This window comes from Desmodus rotundus, chromosome 6 (assembly GCF_022682495.2).
Source record: "Desmodus rotundus isolate HL8 chromosome 6, HLdesRot8A.1, whole genome shotgun sequence".
In the NCBI taxonomy this organism is placed as follows: domain Eukaryota; kingdom Metazoa; phylum Chordata; class Mammalia; order Chiroptera; family Phyllostomidae; genus Desmodus; species Desmodus rotundus.
In genome coordinates this window covers 48,576,628-48,593,721 of record NC_071392.1, presented here as the reverse complement: position 1 = coordinate 48,593,721, position 17,094 = coordinate 48,576,628, and the positions used below count along the sequence as shown (strand labels likewise).

Below are 17,094 nucleotides of genomic sequence, written 5' to 3'. Positions count from 1 at the left end.
GAGCCAAGCAACCAGCATGGTTCCCTCCCTGACTCCTCCCCCAAATACAACACCACAATGCAGTGAAGTGGGTTGCTTTGCCCTGTCGAATACTTAAGGCTCTGTCCCTTGCAACATAACAGATGCACTAAGACAAAGATATTTGGTCTTAATGAAAGAACAGATCAAAACTCCAGAAAAAGAACTAAGTGACAAGGAGATGGACAACCTATCAGATGCACGGTTCAAAACACTGGTAATCGGGATGCTCACAGAAGTAGTTGAGTATGGTTGCAAAATAAAGGAAGAAGTGAAAGTATACAAAATGAAATAAGGAAAAGTATACAGGAAGCCAACAATGAAAAGAAGGAAACCATGACTCAAATTGACAATTTGGAACAGAAGGATGAAATAAACATTGAACTGGAACAGAATGAGGAAACAAGAATTCAGAAAAATGAGGAAAGGCTTAGGAACCTCTGGGACAACTTTAAACATTCCAACATCTGAATCATAGGGGTGCCAGGAGAAGAGGAAAAGCAAGAAATTGAAAACTTATTTGAAAAAATAATGGAGAACTTCCCCAATCTGGCAAAGGAAATAGACATGCAAGTCCAGGAAGCTTAGACAGTCCCAAAGGAGGAACATACCAAGACACATCATAATAAAATTGCCCAAAATTAAAAATAAGGAGAGAATCTTAAAAGCAGACAGTTACCTACAAAGGGGTTCCCATTAGACAATCAGCTAATTCCTCAAAAGAAACCTTACAGGCAAGAAGGGGCTGGAAAGAAGTATTCAAAATCATGAAAGGCAAGGGCCTACATCCAAGATTACTGTATCCAGCAAAGCTATCATTTAGAATGGAAGGGTAGATAAAGTGCTTCCCAGATAAGGTCAAGTTAAAGGAGTTCATCATCACCAAGCCCTTATTATATGAAATGTTAAAGGGACTTACCTAAGAAAAAGAAGATAAAAATTATGAACAGTAAAATGACAACAAACTCACAACTATCAACAACTGAACCTAAAAAACAAAATCAAAAATAAAAACAAACTGAGCAAACAACTAGAACAGGAACAGAATCAGAGAAATAGAGATCACATGGAGGTTTATCTCCAGCAGGGAGGCAAAAGAGGGAAAATGGGGGAAAAGGTACAGGGAATATGAAGCATAATTGATACATACAAAATAGAGAGGGTGAGGTTTAGAATAGTACAGGAAATGGAGAAGCCAAAGAACTTACATGTACTACCCATGGACATGAACTAAGAGGGGAGAATGTTGGATGAATACAGTGGAGGGGAATAAAAAGAAGAAAAAAAATGGTACAAATGTAATAGCATAATCAATAAAATGTACTAAAAAAGAAAAAAAGAATTGTTTGTGTGACATCAATGTAACCTGGAAGCCAAGGAGTGGACTGGAATGCTCATGTGTGAATAATGGCGACTTCACTGTACTAGTCAGTGGGGTCGGGAGATGCCATTGAGTGAGCATGTGTAATGTGTGGCCATTGCATTAAAAATGACTGAGTAGAGCAAAAAATCTGCATCACGTTTTGCATTAAGCTTGAACATTCCTCTGTGGAAACTATTTAGATAATTCAGACAGCAGCAGCTGTGGGCAACTGGTGATTGCCAGCTTCATCACAACAGCCCACTTGCTTTTGCATCACATCTCGTGAAGAGATTTTTGGCAAAACATCAAATCACCCTGATGACTCAGCCCCTCTACAGCCAAGATTTGGCAACTTGCAACTTCTAGCTTTTCCCAAAACTAAAATCACCTTTGGAAGCGAAGGGATTTCTTCAGACTGTTGATGAACTGGGAAAATATGAAGGGGCAGCTGATTTTTCACTGGGGGGGTCCCAAGGTGTCTACTTTGAAGGGGATTGAGGCATCATTGTCCTATGTACAATGTTTCTTGTATTTTGTATCTTCTTCAATAAATGTCTCTATTTTTCATATTGCATGGCTGGATACATTCAGGACAAGCTTTGTGTGTACTTCCATACAGTGGATTTCCTTTTCCTTTTGTTGATGGTTTCTTTATCTGTGCAGAAACTTTTTAATCTGACGTAATCCCATTTGTTTATTTTTTTTTTGTTTCCCTTACCCAAGGAGATATATTGGCAAAAATACTGCTATGTGTAGTGTCTGATATTTTCTTCCCTTTTTTCTCTAAAATTTTTATGGTTTTTTAACTTGTACTTACGTGTTTTATCTATTTTGTGTTCTTGTGTGTGGCGTAAATTGGTGATCTAATTTCATTATTTTGCATGAACCTGTCCAGTTTTCCCAACACCATTTATTTAAAGACTGTCTTTACTACATTGTATATTCTTGTCTCATTTGTCAAATATTAATTGACCATAAAGGCATGTGTTGATTTTTGGGCTCTCTGTTCTGTTTTATTGATCTATATGCTGTTCTTATGCCAGTACCGAGTAGTTTTGATCACAATGGACTTGTAGTATAGTTTGATATCAGTATTGTGATACCTCCAACTTTATTCTTAGGATTGCTGAGGCAATTTGGGGTCCATTTTGGTTCCATATGAACTTTTGGAATATTTGTTATAGATCTGTGAAATATGCCATTGGTATTTTAATAGGAATTGCTAAATCTGTAGCTTGCTTTGTATAGTATGGGCATTTCAATGATGTTAATTCTTCCAATCCATGAATACAGTATACATTACCACTTCTATCTTCCTTAATTTCTTTCTTCAATGCCCTATATAGTTTTCTGAATAAAGGTTTTTACCTCCTTGGTTACATTTATTCCTAGGTGCCAAATATTTTTTTTGTTGTTGCAATAATAAATGGGATTGTGTTCTTAGTTTCTGTTTCTGAGAGTTCATTATTGGCTTATAAAAATGCCACCAGTTTCTCAATATTAATTTTGTATCCTGTTTCCTTGACAAATTCATTTACTAAATCTAGTAGTGTATTGCTGAAGTCTTTAAAAAAAATTTTGTTGTTCAGTTACAGATGTCCCTATATTTGCCCCATTACTCTCCCCTTCCCTACCCTCCTCCTTCATTCAATCCTCCACCATGTTGTATTTGTCCATGGATCCTTTATACATGTTCCTTGACTTCACCCTTCCCCTTCTTTCCCCCATTATTCCCCTCTCCTCTCCTCTGTGGCCACTGTCAGTTTGTTCTTTAATTCCATGTATCTGGTTGTATTTTGCTTGATTATTTGTTTTGTAGATTAGGTTCCACTTCTAAATGAGATCATATGGTATTTGTATTTCACCACCTGGCTTGTTTCACTTAGCATAATGCTCTCCACTTACATCCATGCTGTTTTGAAGGGTAGGAGCTCCTTCCTTCTTTCTACTGCCTAGTATTCTATTGTGTAAAGGTACGACAGTTTTTTAATCCTCTCATTTACTGACAGGCACTTAGGATAATTCCAGCACTTGCCTATTGTAAAAAATGCTGCTAAGAACATTGGGGTGCATAGATTCTTTTCAATTGGTGTTTCAGGGCTCTTAGGGTATAATCCCAGCAGTGGAATTGCTGGGTCAAAGGGCAGTTCCATTTTTAGTTTTCTGAGGAAATTCCATACTGTTTTCCACAGTGGCCTCACCAGTCTGCATTACCACCAACAGTGCACTAGGGTTCCCTTCTCTCCGCATCCTCTCCAACATTTGTTTGTTGATTCGTTTATGTTGGCCACTCTGACTGGTGTGAGATGGTACCTCATTGTGGTTTTAATTTGCATCTCTCTGATGGCTAGTGATGCTGAGCATCTTTTCATATGTCTCTGGGCCCTCTGTATGTCTTCCTTGGAGAAGTGTCTGTTCAAGTCCTTTGCCCATTTTTTAATTGGGTTGTTTGTCTTCCTGGAGTGGAGTCATGTGAGTTCTTTATATATTTTGGAGATCAGGCCCTTGTCTGAGGTATCACTGGCAAATATGTTTTCCCATACTGTTGGTTCTCTTTGTATTTTAATGCTGTTTTCTTTATCCCTGCAGAATCTTTTTATTTTGATGAGGTCCCATTTGTTTATTCTTTCCTTTATGTCCCTTGCTAGAGGGGACGTGTCTGTGAGGATGTTGCTGCCTGGAATGTCTGAGATCTTCCTGCCAATGTTTTCCTCTAGGACTTTTATGGTGTTACGACTTACATTTAAGTCTTTTATCCATCTTGAATTTATTTTTGTGTATGGTGTAAGTTGGTAATCGAGTTTCATTTTTTTGCATGTAGCTGTCCAGATCTCCCTATACCATTTGTTGAAGAGGTTATTTTTGCTCCATTTTATGCTCCTGCCTCCTTCGTCAAATATTAATTAACCATAAAGACTTGGGTTTATTTCTGGGCTCTCTGTTCTGTTCCATTCATCCATGTGCCTGTTTTTATGCCAATACCAGGCTATTTTGATTACAGTGGCCTTGTAATACAGTTTGATATCAGGTATTGTGATCCCTCTTGCTTTCTTCTTCTTCTCAAAATTGCTGCAGCTATTCAGGGTCATTTATGGTTCCATATAAATTTCTGAAGTGTTTATATAATGTTCTATATCTGTGAAATATGTCATTGGTACTTTAATAGGGATTGCATTGAATCTATAAATCACTTTGGGTAGTATGGCCATGCTGATGATGTCAATTCTTCCAGTCCTTGAGCATGGTACTTCCATTTGTGTCTTCCTTAATTTCTTTCTTCAGTGTTGTGTAGTTTTCTGAGTACAGGTCTTTTACCTCCTTGGTTCGGTTTATTCCTAGGTACTTTATTTTACTTGTTGCTATATCAAATGAGATTTTTTTCCTGATTTCTGTTTCTGCTGTTTCATTGTTGGCATACAGGAATGCCTTTGATTTCTGAGTATTGACTTTGTATCCAGCTGTTTTGCCAAATTCATTTCTTTTTTTTGGATATATTTATTGATTATGCTATTACAGTTGTCCCATTTCCGCCCCTTCACTCAACTCCATCCTGCCCACCCCTCCCTCCCACATTCCCCCCCTATAGTTCATGTCCATGGGTCATACTTATAAGTTCTTTGGCTTCTACATTTCCTACACTATTCTTACCCTTCCTCTGTCTATTTTCCACCTATCATTTAAGCTATTTATTCTCTGTACCTTTCCCCCCTCTCTCCCCCTCCCAATCCCCTATTGATAACCCTCCATGTGATCTCCATTTCTGTGGTTCTGTTTCTGTTCTAGTTGTTTGCTTAGTTTGCTTTTGTTTTGGTTTTAGGTGTGTTTGTTAATAACTGTGAGTTTGCTGTCATTTTTACTGTTTATGTTTTTTATCTTCTTTTTCTTAGATAAGTCCCTTTAACATTTCATATAATAAGGGCTTGGTGATGATGAACTCCTTTAACTTGACCTTATCTGAGAAGCACTTTATCTTCCCTTCCATTCTAAATGATAGCTTTGCTGGATACAGTAATCTTGGATGTAGGTCCTTGCCTTTCATGAGTTGGAATATTTCTCTCCAGCCCCTTCTTGCATGTAGGGTCTCTTTTGAGAAATCAGCTGACAGTCTTATGGGAACCCCTTTGTAGGTAACTGTGTTCTTTTCTCTTGCTGCTTCTAAGATTCTCTCCTTCTGCTTAATCTTGGGTAATGTAATTATGATGTGCCTTGGTGTGTTCCTCCTTGGGTCCAGCTTCTTTGGGACTCTCTGAGCTTCCTGGACTTCCTGGAAGTCTATTTCCTTTGCCAGACTGGGGAAGTTCTCCTTCATTATTTGTTCAAATAAGTTTTCAATTTTTTGTTCTTCCTCTTCTCCTTCTGGCACCCCTATAATTCGGATGTTGGAACGTTTCAAGATGTCCTGGAGGTTCCTAAGCCTCTCCTCATTTTTCCGAATTCTTGTTTCTTCCTTCTTTTCTGGTTGGATGTTTCTTTCTTCCTTCTGGTCCACACCATTGATTTGAGTCCCAGTTTCCTTCACCTCACTATTGGTTCCCTGTATATTTTCCTTTGTTTCTCTTGGCATAGCCTTCATTTTTTCATCTAGTTTTCGAACAAATTCAACCAATTCTGTGAGCGTCTTAATAACCAGTGTTTTGAACTGTGCATCTGATAGGTTGGCTATCTCTTCCTCGCTTAGTCGTATTTTTTCTGGAGCTTTGAAGTGTTCTGTCATTTGGGCCATTTTTTTTTTCTTGGTGTGTCTGTTACTTAAAGGGGCGGAGACTTAGGTGTTCCCGGGGCAGGGCAGGGTAACTCTGATCTCTGGGCTGTGATGCTGTATGTGGGGAAGGGCCGAGAGGGAGCAATGGCAGCTTGCTCCACTCTCCACCGATTTCAGTCACTCCCTTCTCTACCAACAATGAATTTGGGCCCCTCTGGTGCTGGTTCCCGAGTGGGTGGGCTTGTGCACACTCTAGGCCCCTGTGGGTCTCTTCAATGACCTCACCTGTGAGGCTGGGAGTCTCTCCTGCTGCCACCCCAACCTCCACGGGTGTTTTCAATCAGAGGTCTCAGGCTTTATTTCCCCGCACTGGACCCCTGGGCTGCGAGGTCTGCTTCACTCCCCGCTGTTCCTCCCGGTTTATCTGTGTGTGAATGTGGGGTCGCGGGGTGCTACCCGCTGCTCTGCCTGCCCTGTTCTCCACCACTCTGAGCCCGACCCTCTCTGTTTATCTGTGCGCGAATGTAGGGCCACGGGGTCTGCTAGTGGTCAGACTGCCTGCCCCGTTAGTCCCACACTCCACCTGTCTTGGTCCCGCCATGGCCACGCGAGTCCTCTCTGCCCCGGTGCCGGTCTCCGCCCCTCCTACCGGTCTGCATGTATGTTTCTTTTTTATCTACTTGGTGTCGGACTTCCTTGTCATTCGATTTTCTGTCAGTTCTGGTTGTGTGAGGAGGGGCAGTGTATCTACCTACGCCGCCATCATGGTGCTCTGCCAAATTCATTTCTTTGGTCGAGTAGTTTTTTTTGGTGGAGTTTATAGGATTATCCATGTACACTATCATGTCATCTGCAAACAGTGACAATTTCATTCCCTCCTTTCCAATTTGGATCCCTTTTATTTCTTTTTGTTGTCTGATTGCTGTGGCTAGGACTTTCAATACTATGTTGAATAGGAGTGGTGAGAGAGGGCATCCTTGTCTTGTTCCTGATCTTAGTAGGAAAGCTCTAAGTTTTTGTCCATTGAGTATGATGTTGGCTGTAGGTCTCTCATATATGGCCTTTATTATGTTGAGGAATGCTCCCTCTATTCCCACTTTGCTGGGTGTTTTTATCATAAATGGGTGCTGTAACTTATAAAATGCTTTTTCCGCATCTGTTATGATCATGTGATTTTTGTCTTTGCTGTTGTTGATGTGATGTATTATGTTTATTGATTTGTGAGTATTGTACCATGCTTGCATCCCTAGGATGAATCCCACTTGGTCATGCTGTATGATCTTTTTAATGTATTGCTGGATGCTGCTTGCCAATATTTTGTTGAGAATTTTAGCATCTATGTTCATCAGCGATATTGGCCTGAAGTTTTCTTTCTTTGTTGTGTCTTTATCTGGTTTTGGGATTAGGATGATGCTGGCTTCATAAAAAGAGTTTGGGAGTCTTCCATCAGTTTGGATTTTTTTGAATAGTCTGTGAAGGATAGGGGTTAGCTCTTCCTTAAATGCTTTGTAGAAATCTCCTGTGAAACCATCTGGTCCAGGGCTTTTGTGTGATGGGAGGTTTTTGATGACTGCTTCAATTTCCTTTGCTGATATTGGTCTGTTCAGGTTTTCTGCTTCTTCTTCATTCAGTTTTGGTTGGAAGATTATATTTTTCTAGAAATGTGTCCATTTCATCTAGGTTTTCAAATTTCTTAGCATACAGTTCTTCATAGTAATTTCTTACAATCCTTTGTATTTCTGTGGTATCAGTTGTAATCTCTCCTCTTTCATTTCTAATTCTGTTTAATTGGATCCTCTCTCTTTTCTTCTTGATGAGCCTACTTAAAGGCTTGTCAATTTTGTTTATCTTTTCAAAGAACCAGCTCCTGGATTTGTTGTTCCTTACAATTGTGCTTTTAGTCTCCATGTCATTTAATTCTGCTCTGATCTTGGTTATTTCCTTCCTTGTACTTGCTCTGGGCTGTCTTTGTTGTTGTTCCTCAAGTTCTTGTAGGTGTAGGGTTAAGCTGTTTATTTGAAATGTTTGTATTCTTTTTAGGTAGGCCTGTATCACTATGAACTTCCCTCTCAGGACTGCCTTTGCTGTGTTCCATAGGGTTTGGATTGTTGTGAGTTCATTTTTGTTTGTTTCCAAAAACTTTTTGATTTCTTCCCTATTGTTCTTCGCCCATTCATTGTTTAATAGCATGCTATTCAATCTCCATGGTTTTGGGTGTTTTGGGGTTTTTTACTTTGGATTTGTTTCTAGTTTTAGTCCCTTGTGGTCAGAGAAAATGCTTGATATGATTTCAATTTTCTTGAACTTGTTGAGGTTTGTTTTGTGTCCTATCATGTGGTCTATCTTTGAAAATGTTCCATGTACACTTCAAAAGAATGTGTATTTTGCTTCTTTGGGATGAAAAGCTCTATATATATCAGTTAAGTCCATTTCATCTAGGGCATTGTTCAATGCCACAATATCTTTGTTGATATTGTGTGGAAGAACTGTCGATCTTTGACAGTGGTGACTTAAAATCCCCTACTATAATTGTGTTGCTGTTAATATCTTCCGTGAAGTCTTCCAAGATTTTCTTTATGTATTTAGGTGTTCTTATGATGGGTGCATATATATTTACAATGTTTATGTCTTCTTGGTGGATTCTTCCCTTGAGTATTATGAAATGACCTTCTGGGTCTCTCTTTATGGCCCTTTTTTTGAAGTCTATTTTTTATGATATGAGTATTGCCCCCTACCTTTTTTTCACTGTCCATTTGCTTGGAAAATTTGTTTCAAGCCCTTCACTTTCAGTCTGTGTAGGTCTTTTGTCCTGAGGTGGGTCTCTTGTAGGCAGCATATGTGTGGGTCATGCTTTCTTATCCATTCAGCTATTCTATGTATTCATTGGAACATTTAGTCCATTTATGTTTAAGGTTATTATTGATAGGTACTTATTCATTGCCATTTTATCCCTTGTATCTGTGTGCCTCTCTCTCTTACTCTTCTTAAAGCAGACCCTTTAGCATATTTTGCAGAGCTTGTTTGGAGGAGTTGTATTCTTTGAGCCTTCTTTTGTCTGGGAAATTCCTCATTTGGCCTTCCATTTTAATTGAGAACCTTGCTGGGTAGAGTAATCTTGATTGTAGGCCCTTGGTTTTCATTACTTGGAATATTCCTTGTCATTCTCTTCTGTCTTGGAGCGTTTCCATTGAGAAGTCAGCTGCTAGCCTTACTGGGGCTCCCTTGCATGTTACTTCCTGTTTCTCCCTTGTTGCCTTTAAGATTCTCTCTTTGTCTTGCAATATTGCCGTTTTAATTATGATGTGTCTTGAAGTGGGCCTGTGTGGGTTCCTCTTGATTGGAACCCTCTGTGCTTCCTAGATCTATGTGACTTTTTCTCTCATCAAATTGGGGAAGTTTTCCATCATTACTTTTTCAAACAGGTTTTCTATCCCTTGCTCTTCTTCTTCTCCATCTGGTATCCCTACTATACAGCTATTATTCTGTTTCATATTGTCCACATTTACCTTAACACCTTTTCATTCTCTGAGTCTTTTTTCTTTTTCTTGCTCTTTCTGGGAGTTTTTTTCTATCTTGTCCTGCAGCTCTCTGATTTGATCCTCTGCTTCATCTAGCGTGCTTTGGATTCCTTCTACTGTCTTTTTCAATTTAGATATTGTAGTCTTTAGTTCCTCTTGGCTCTTGATAGTTTCTGTTTCCTTTTTCATGCTGATGTAACTTTCATTAATTTCATTGTAGCTTCCCTGTAGTTTTTGGTAATTCTCAGTGAGCTCATTGAGCTTCATTATAACCATTGTTTTGAACTCTATATCTGATAGTTTACTTGCCTCTATTCCATTTAGCACTCTTTCTGGGAATTCCTGCTTTATTTTGGTTTGGAGTTGTTTCTTTGTCTTCCCATTTTGGGGGGAGACTCTTCTTGTTTGCTTCTGGTTCTTAAATTGAACTGTTTTGACTCCTACATTTGTGGTATGAACTTCCATCTAGGATACCTGTGAGATTCAGTGGTGCAATCTCCTTGATCTCCTGAACTTGATGCTCTTTGGATATCCTTTATGCCATTTATGTTGGGTCTCTGGTTGTAATTGGGTTTTGATTGTTGTTAGGTATTCCTTTTGTGGGTCCATCCCTCCAACTGGTTGACTGAGGGTCACTCTGCCCAACATGTCCTGTATGTTGTGCAGGTACTTCCAGAACAAAACCATAAAGCGCAGGGAACAAATCCACACCTACGAAAATAATTCCCACTAGCAATCCCACTATGAACAGCCAATGAACCAGTATTAATGAGCATGTAAAGATATTAAGACTATTATAAGAAAGGAAAGTGAGCCCTGGTTGGCATAGTTCAGTGGATTGAGTGTGGGCTGCAAACCAAAGGGTTGCCAGTTTGATTCCCAGTCAGGGCACATGCCTGGGTTGTGGGCCAAGTCCCCAGTGGGGGCCACATGAGGAGCCATGACACATTGTTATTTCTCTCTCTTTCTCCCTCCCTTCTCCTCTCTAAAAACAAATAAATAAAATCTTTCAAAAAATAAAATATGGTTAATATAACTTTAACTATTAAAAAGAGATAGGACAGGAGGTGAGCCAGGAGACCGAAATCTAGCAAACTGAAGCAGTATGGCCAAGCCTTGTGGGATGCACCTGAGTGGGGAAGCCCACAAACAGGTGGATTTCTTCAGGCAAAAACTTTTCCAGGAGGCTGAGGAATTCCTCTACAGATTCTTGCCACAGAAAATCATACACCTGAATCAGCTCTTGCAAGAGGACTCCCTCAACATGACCGACCTGACGTCTCTCCAAGCCCCACTGGACATCCCTATTCCAGACCCCCCACCCAAGGATGATGAGAGGGAAACAGATAAACAAGAGAAGAAGGAAGTCCCTAAGTGTGACTTTCTCCCTGGGAATAAGAAGTTTCTGGCCCTACTTGCCCTGGTTAAGCCAGAAGTCTGGACTCTCAAAGAAAAATGTATTCTGGTGATCACATGGATCCAGCACTTGATCCCCAAGATTGAGGATGGAAATGACTTTGGGGTGGCAATCCAGGAGAAGGTGTTGGGGAGGGTAAATGTGGTCAATACCAAAGTAGAAGCTTTCCAGACAACCATTTCCAAGTACATCTCAGAATGTGGGGATGCTGTGGCCATGTAATGGATTACCGGGCCCTGGTGCACGAAAGAGATGAGACAGCCTATGGGGAACTCAGGGCCATGGTGCTGGACCTGAGGGCCTTCTATGCTGAGCTTTATCATATCATCAGCAAAAACTTGGAGAAAATTGTCAACCCAAAGGGTGAAGAGAAGCCATCTATATACTGAGCCTAGGACTAGAAAAGAAATAAATTACCAGTACTTTTTGTGGAAAAAAAAAAGATAGAAAAGTGAATAGGAGATGACCTACTGAAAGAAGGATTTTGAGTGGGTACAGGGAGGAGCACTAATAAGAATAGGGAATTGGAGCAATGCAATACAGAAAGTAAAATTTATGTCATAAATGAAAAAGGGAATGAAGAATGCAGAATTGAGTAAGAGAAGTTTAGCTTATAATATTAGATTTAAACAGAAATTGAAATAAAGAGTGAAAGAAAAAGGAAAATTGTAAATAAGTAATAAAAAAGATAGCAACCAAATTGGAGAGAAAGATCCACCACCACAGTACTATGAACAAAAAATGATCTAAAATTAATATTGGTGGGATGGGAATAAGAGGGAAAAAAGAAAGAAAAACTTATGAGTTGTCCAGGGGAAAGGGAATTGAATTTGAAATGATAGAGACAGAAGGGATACCAAGATTGAGGAAGAAAACCAGGCTTAGACAGGGAAAAATTAAAATTTTAGATAAAATGAAAAGAAATAAAGAGAAAAAAGGAAAAGCAAGTGAAAAGGAAAGAAAAAAAGACGCTAACATTAAAATTTGGGAGAAAAAAAGAGTAGGAGAGCGGAACCATAAAATTTGAGAGTTGAAATACAAAATTAACGAAGATATAGTGTTAAAATTGAAAAATGCAACAACTATCCTATCCACAACCAATGAGCAAAGATTGGTAAATGTGGAGAAAGAGTGCAGGTATTTTAAGAGTAGGAAAAAGAATGAGATGACCATTGACAAGAAAATTGGTTTAGAGAGGCTGGACAGGGGAGAAATAATAAGAGTGGAGAATGGAAAGAAATTGTAGCAGAAAGAAAACAAAATTTAATATGAAAATAATAAGAGGAAAGAAGAAGGTAAAATGGGGTAAGAGTAGGGAGGGGCAAATACGTGAATTGAAATAAACTATAGTACAAAATCTAGTGACTTAATGTGCACAAACTTGAAGGACAGGAAATGAATGTTAACAAGCTATGCAAGAAAGAAAATATCACAAATCATGGAAAAAGACCATGGTGGATTTTGGCTCAGTAGCATCTAGTATTTATCACTGTTTTTTTTCTTTCTGGATCCACTTCTGGTGATGTCAGAAGGTGTCCCTGTCTGGCCTTAGGCAGCCTGATCAAGACTGCCAGCGTCTCCTCTCTGTGGCTGATTCCTTCAGTTGTTCATCAAGTCACTCTGCACTTAGCAGTCAGGCTTAATCACCACAGGATGGGGCAGAATCCCTTTTGGGGGCGGGGCTATTGTTACCCCTAAGGCTGCTGCCACTTTGAGGGGGTGGTCTGCCTGAGCAAGATAGCTGGTGCAGTATGGGGGATGACTCAGCACTGGGATCCAGTGGCTACTCTCTCAGTTCTCACCCAAAGCCTCCAGTCCCCAGTCTCTCTTCAAGCATCTCTCGTCCACTCTGCCCCTCCACTCACCCTTTGCTGGGGCCCAGAGTAAGTGACTGCAAATGAAAATTTATGTGTTGGCCTTTTAAATAGCTCTTTTCATCTCCAGCTATCCATCTCTGACAGAGAGCAACCCTGCTGCTTTTTGCAGCTGGGTGTTATCTGTGTACTTTTTGGGCTCTGCTGATCTAGGCTGGGGATCCCAGCTTAGGGTTTAGATGCCACACTTCTCAGGGGGATACAACCTGCCACTTATATATCCCTCTGATGCTTCCACTGGCTCCTGTGGGAGCCCATCTAGCCCTCTTGTGTGTCCACTGCACTCCCCACCAGTCTTGTCTTGCTGAAGGTGATTCTTCTGTCTGTCTATGGTTATAAGACTTCTTCAGTTGTTCGTTCCAGGTGATTTCTCCACAATTTAGTTGTAATTCCAGATTGGTCCTAGGAGGAGGTTAGTGTAACTTCCACTTACTCCTCTGCCATCTTGGCTCTCCTTGGTGAAGTCTTTAGAGTTTTCTACATACAATATCATATCATCTGCAGATAATGACAGTTTAACTTCTTTATTTCCAATTTGGGTGTCTTTTATTTCTCCTTTTTATCTAATTGCTATGGCTAGGAATTCCTGTACTATGTTGAAAGCAAACATTCCTGTCTTGTTCCTGATCTTAAGGGAAACACTTAGTTTTTGCCCATTGAGTATGATGGTAGGAGTAGGTTTTTATATATTGCCTTTATTATGTAGAGGTCTGATTCCTCTATTTCCACTTTTCTGTGAGTATTCATCATAAATGGGTGATGGATTATATTAAATGCTTTTTCTGCATTGATATAGTCATGTGATTTTTATTCTTTATTTTGTTGATGTGATATATCATGTTTATTGGTTTTCTGAATATTATAACAATCTTGCATCCTCAATAAATCCCATTTGATCATGGCATATGATCTTTTTAATGTATTGCTGGATTCAGTTTGCTATTTATATTGTTGAGGATTTTAGCATCTATATTCAGGAATATTGACCCATAATTTTCTTTCTTTGTTGTATCTCTATCTGGCTTTGGAATTAGAATAATGCTGTCCTTGTAAAAAGAGGTTGGAATTGCTCCCTCCTCTTGAATTATTTGTATTAGTCTGAGAATGATACGTGTTAGCTCTTCTTTGAATGTTTGGTAAAATTCGCCTGTGCAGCCATTGGGTCCAGGAATTTTGTTTTCTAGGAGTCTTTTAATTACTGCTTCAATTTCATTAATTATAATCAATCTATTCAAGTTTTCTGATTCTTTTTGATAGAGTTTTGGAAGGTTGTATGTTTCTAGAAATTCATCCATTTCACCAATGTTGTCTAATTTTTTGTCATATAGTTTTCATAGCATTTTCTTACAGTCCTTTGTATTTTGGTGATATCAGTTGTTAACTTCTGTTCTTTCATTTCTGATTTTATTTGGGTCTTCTCCGTTTTTTTTGATGAATCTGGTTAAATGTTGTCAATCTTGTTTATCTTTTCAATGAACCAGGTTTTGGCTTCATTACTCTTTTATATTATAATTTTAGTCTCTATGTCATTTATTTCCTCTCCAATCTTTATTATTTCCTTCCTTCTACTTACTCTAGGCTTTTTTTGTTGTTCTTTCTCTTGTTATTTTAGGTATAGGGTTAAATTTTTTGTACGAGATTTTTCTTGTTTCTTGAGGTATGCCTCTAATGCTATGAATTTTCCTCTCAGGGCTGTTTTTGCTGTGTCCCATAAATTTGGGGATTATATATGTCCATTTCCATTTGCTTCCAGGTAGTTTTTGATATCTTGCTTGATCTCATTGATAAGACATTTGCTGGTTAGTAACATGCTATTTATCCTGCATGTATTTGAAATTTTTTTGTTTTTTTTTGTTGTTGTTGTTGAAGTGATTTCTAGTTTTATGCCATTGTGATTGGAGAAGATGCTTGATATTATTTAAGTATTCTTGAATTTGTTAAGATTTATTTTGTGTTCTAACATGTGGTCTGTCTTTGAGATTGTTTCATGTGCACTTGAGAAAAATGTGTATTCTGCTGCATTGGGATGAAATGTTCTGTAAATATCAATCAAACCCATCCAATCTAGTGTGCCATTTAAGGTTGCTGTTTTCTGCCCTGGATGATGTGGCTCAGTGGACTGAGTGCTGGCCTATGAACCAAAGGGTCGCCAGTTCAATTCCCAGTCAGGACACATGCCTGTGTTGCGGACCAGGTCCCTGGTAGGGAGCATGTGAGAGGCAACCACATATTGATATTTCTCTTCCTTTCTTTCTCCCTCCCTTCTCCTCTCTCTAAAAATAAATAAAATTTTTTTTAAAAGGTTGCTGTTTTCTTGTTGGGTTTTTTTTTTTTTTTTGGTCTGGAAGTTCTATCCATTGATTACAGTGGGGTGTTCAAGATCTCTACCATGATTGCATTGCTTAGTCTCTTATAGTCCACAAAGATTTTTTTTACATATATATTTAGGTGCTCCTTATATATAAAAAGGTCGATATAAGTTTAGAAGAGCTATATCCTCTTGTTGGATTGATTCCTTTAGTATTATGTGGTTACCTTCTTTGTCTTTTGTTATCATCTATGCTTAGATGTCTATTTTGTCAGATATTGTTACCTCAGCTTTTCACTCACTTCCATTTGCATGGAATATTTGATTCCAACCTTTCACTTTCAGCCTGTGTGAATTTTTTGTCCTGAGATGGGTTTCTTGTAGACAGCTTATTTCTGGGTCATATTTTCTTATCCACCCAGCTATCTTATATCTTTCAATTGGGACATTTAGTTTATTTTTATTTAAGGTGATTATTGATAGGTACATATTTATTGCCATTTTTTTCTTTATACCATGTTCTCTCTCTCTCTATTTCTTCTTCTTAAAGCAGTTTCTTTAACATTTCTTGCAATACTGGTTTGGTGGTAATGAGCTTTTAGCTTTTGGGTTTTTATTTGGTCTTTTTGGTTTTTTGTATTTTTGTTTTTCATTCTGCCTGGGATGTTTTTTATTTTGCCTTCAATTTTAAATGACAGCCTGCAGGATAGACTAGTCTTGGTTGCAAGTCTTTTTTTTTTTTTTTTTTCTTTTGTCACTTGAATACTTAATGCCAATTCCTCCTGGCCTGAAATTTTTCTGTTGAGAAATCAGCTGACTGACTTATGGGAACTCCCTTGTAGGTAACTAACTGCCTCTCTCTTGTTGTCTTTAAGATTCTCTCTTTGTCTTTAACCTTTGCAATTTTAATTATGATGGTTCTGGTATGGGTCTCTTTGGGTTCACCTTCATTGGGACCCTCTGTGATTCCTGAATTTGTGTGACTTTTTTCTTCACTGGGTTAGGAAAGTTTTTTTTGCCACTATTTCTTTAAACAGGTTCTCTATTTCTTGTTCTCCTTCTGTTACCCTTATGATGTGGATGTTGTTATGCTTGATGTTGCCCTAGAGGTTCCTTAAACTTTCTTAATTTCTCTTAATTCTGTTTTCTTTTTTATCTTCACCTTGGGTGGATCTGTTATCTTGTCCTCTAATTTGCTGATTTGATCCTCTGCTTCATCTAACCTACTTTTGACTCCTTCTAGTGTATTATTCATTTTAGATACTGTATTCTTCATTTATTACAGGTTCTCTTTATGGTTTCTACGTCCTTTTTAATGCTTACTATATCTCTGTTTAAATTTTTACTGAGATCATCCATTTTTCCCCTAAGGTCCTTGAGCATTCTTATAAGTATTATTTTAAACTCTGCATCTGGTATTTTGGTTGCTTCCATTTCATCCATTTTAAAATTTTTTTTCTGGGGATTTCTCTAGTGCTTTTTGGGAGGCATTTCTTTTTGTCTCCTCATTTCATCTTTGTATGTTAGGTAGATCTGCTATGTCTCTCAAACTTGTTTTCATGGTTTCGTGATGAAAGTGTCTTATTTGGCTCAGTGGCACAATCTTCAGATCACCTGAGTTTCTTGCTCCAGGAGTGTTTCTTATAGGTTATGTGTACCTCCTGTTGTAGTTAAGTCTTGAATACTGTTGTCCTTTTTGTGGGTGGAGTTAATCCTTCAGGCTGGGAAACATCATGTATGAGACACTGTGTAGGGGCTTCCCCCAAGGTGGAGTTGTTCCCAGAAGGTTTGGGTGCCTGTCCAAATCTGCTTTGAGTAACCCACTTGAGTGGCTAGTTGTACAGAGCTATGGTGTGGTCTGAAGCCGACCAGTGTTCGTGTTGGTTCTGGGTCC

General features: G+C 38.8%; 2 pseudogenes; both read left to right on the top strand.

The window, feature by feature from the left end:
• LOC112303077 (keratin, type I cytoskeletal 18-like) overlaps positions 1 to 17,094 on the top strand; it is a 375,683-nt pseudogene that overhangs the window by 217,682 nt on the left and 140,907 nt on the right.
• LOC112303049 (proteasome activator complex subunit 2 pseudogene) lies at positions 10,649 to 12,456 on the top strand (annotated as a pseudogene).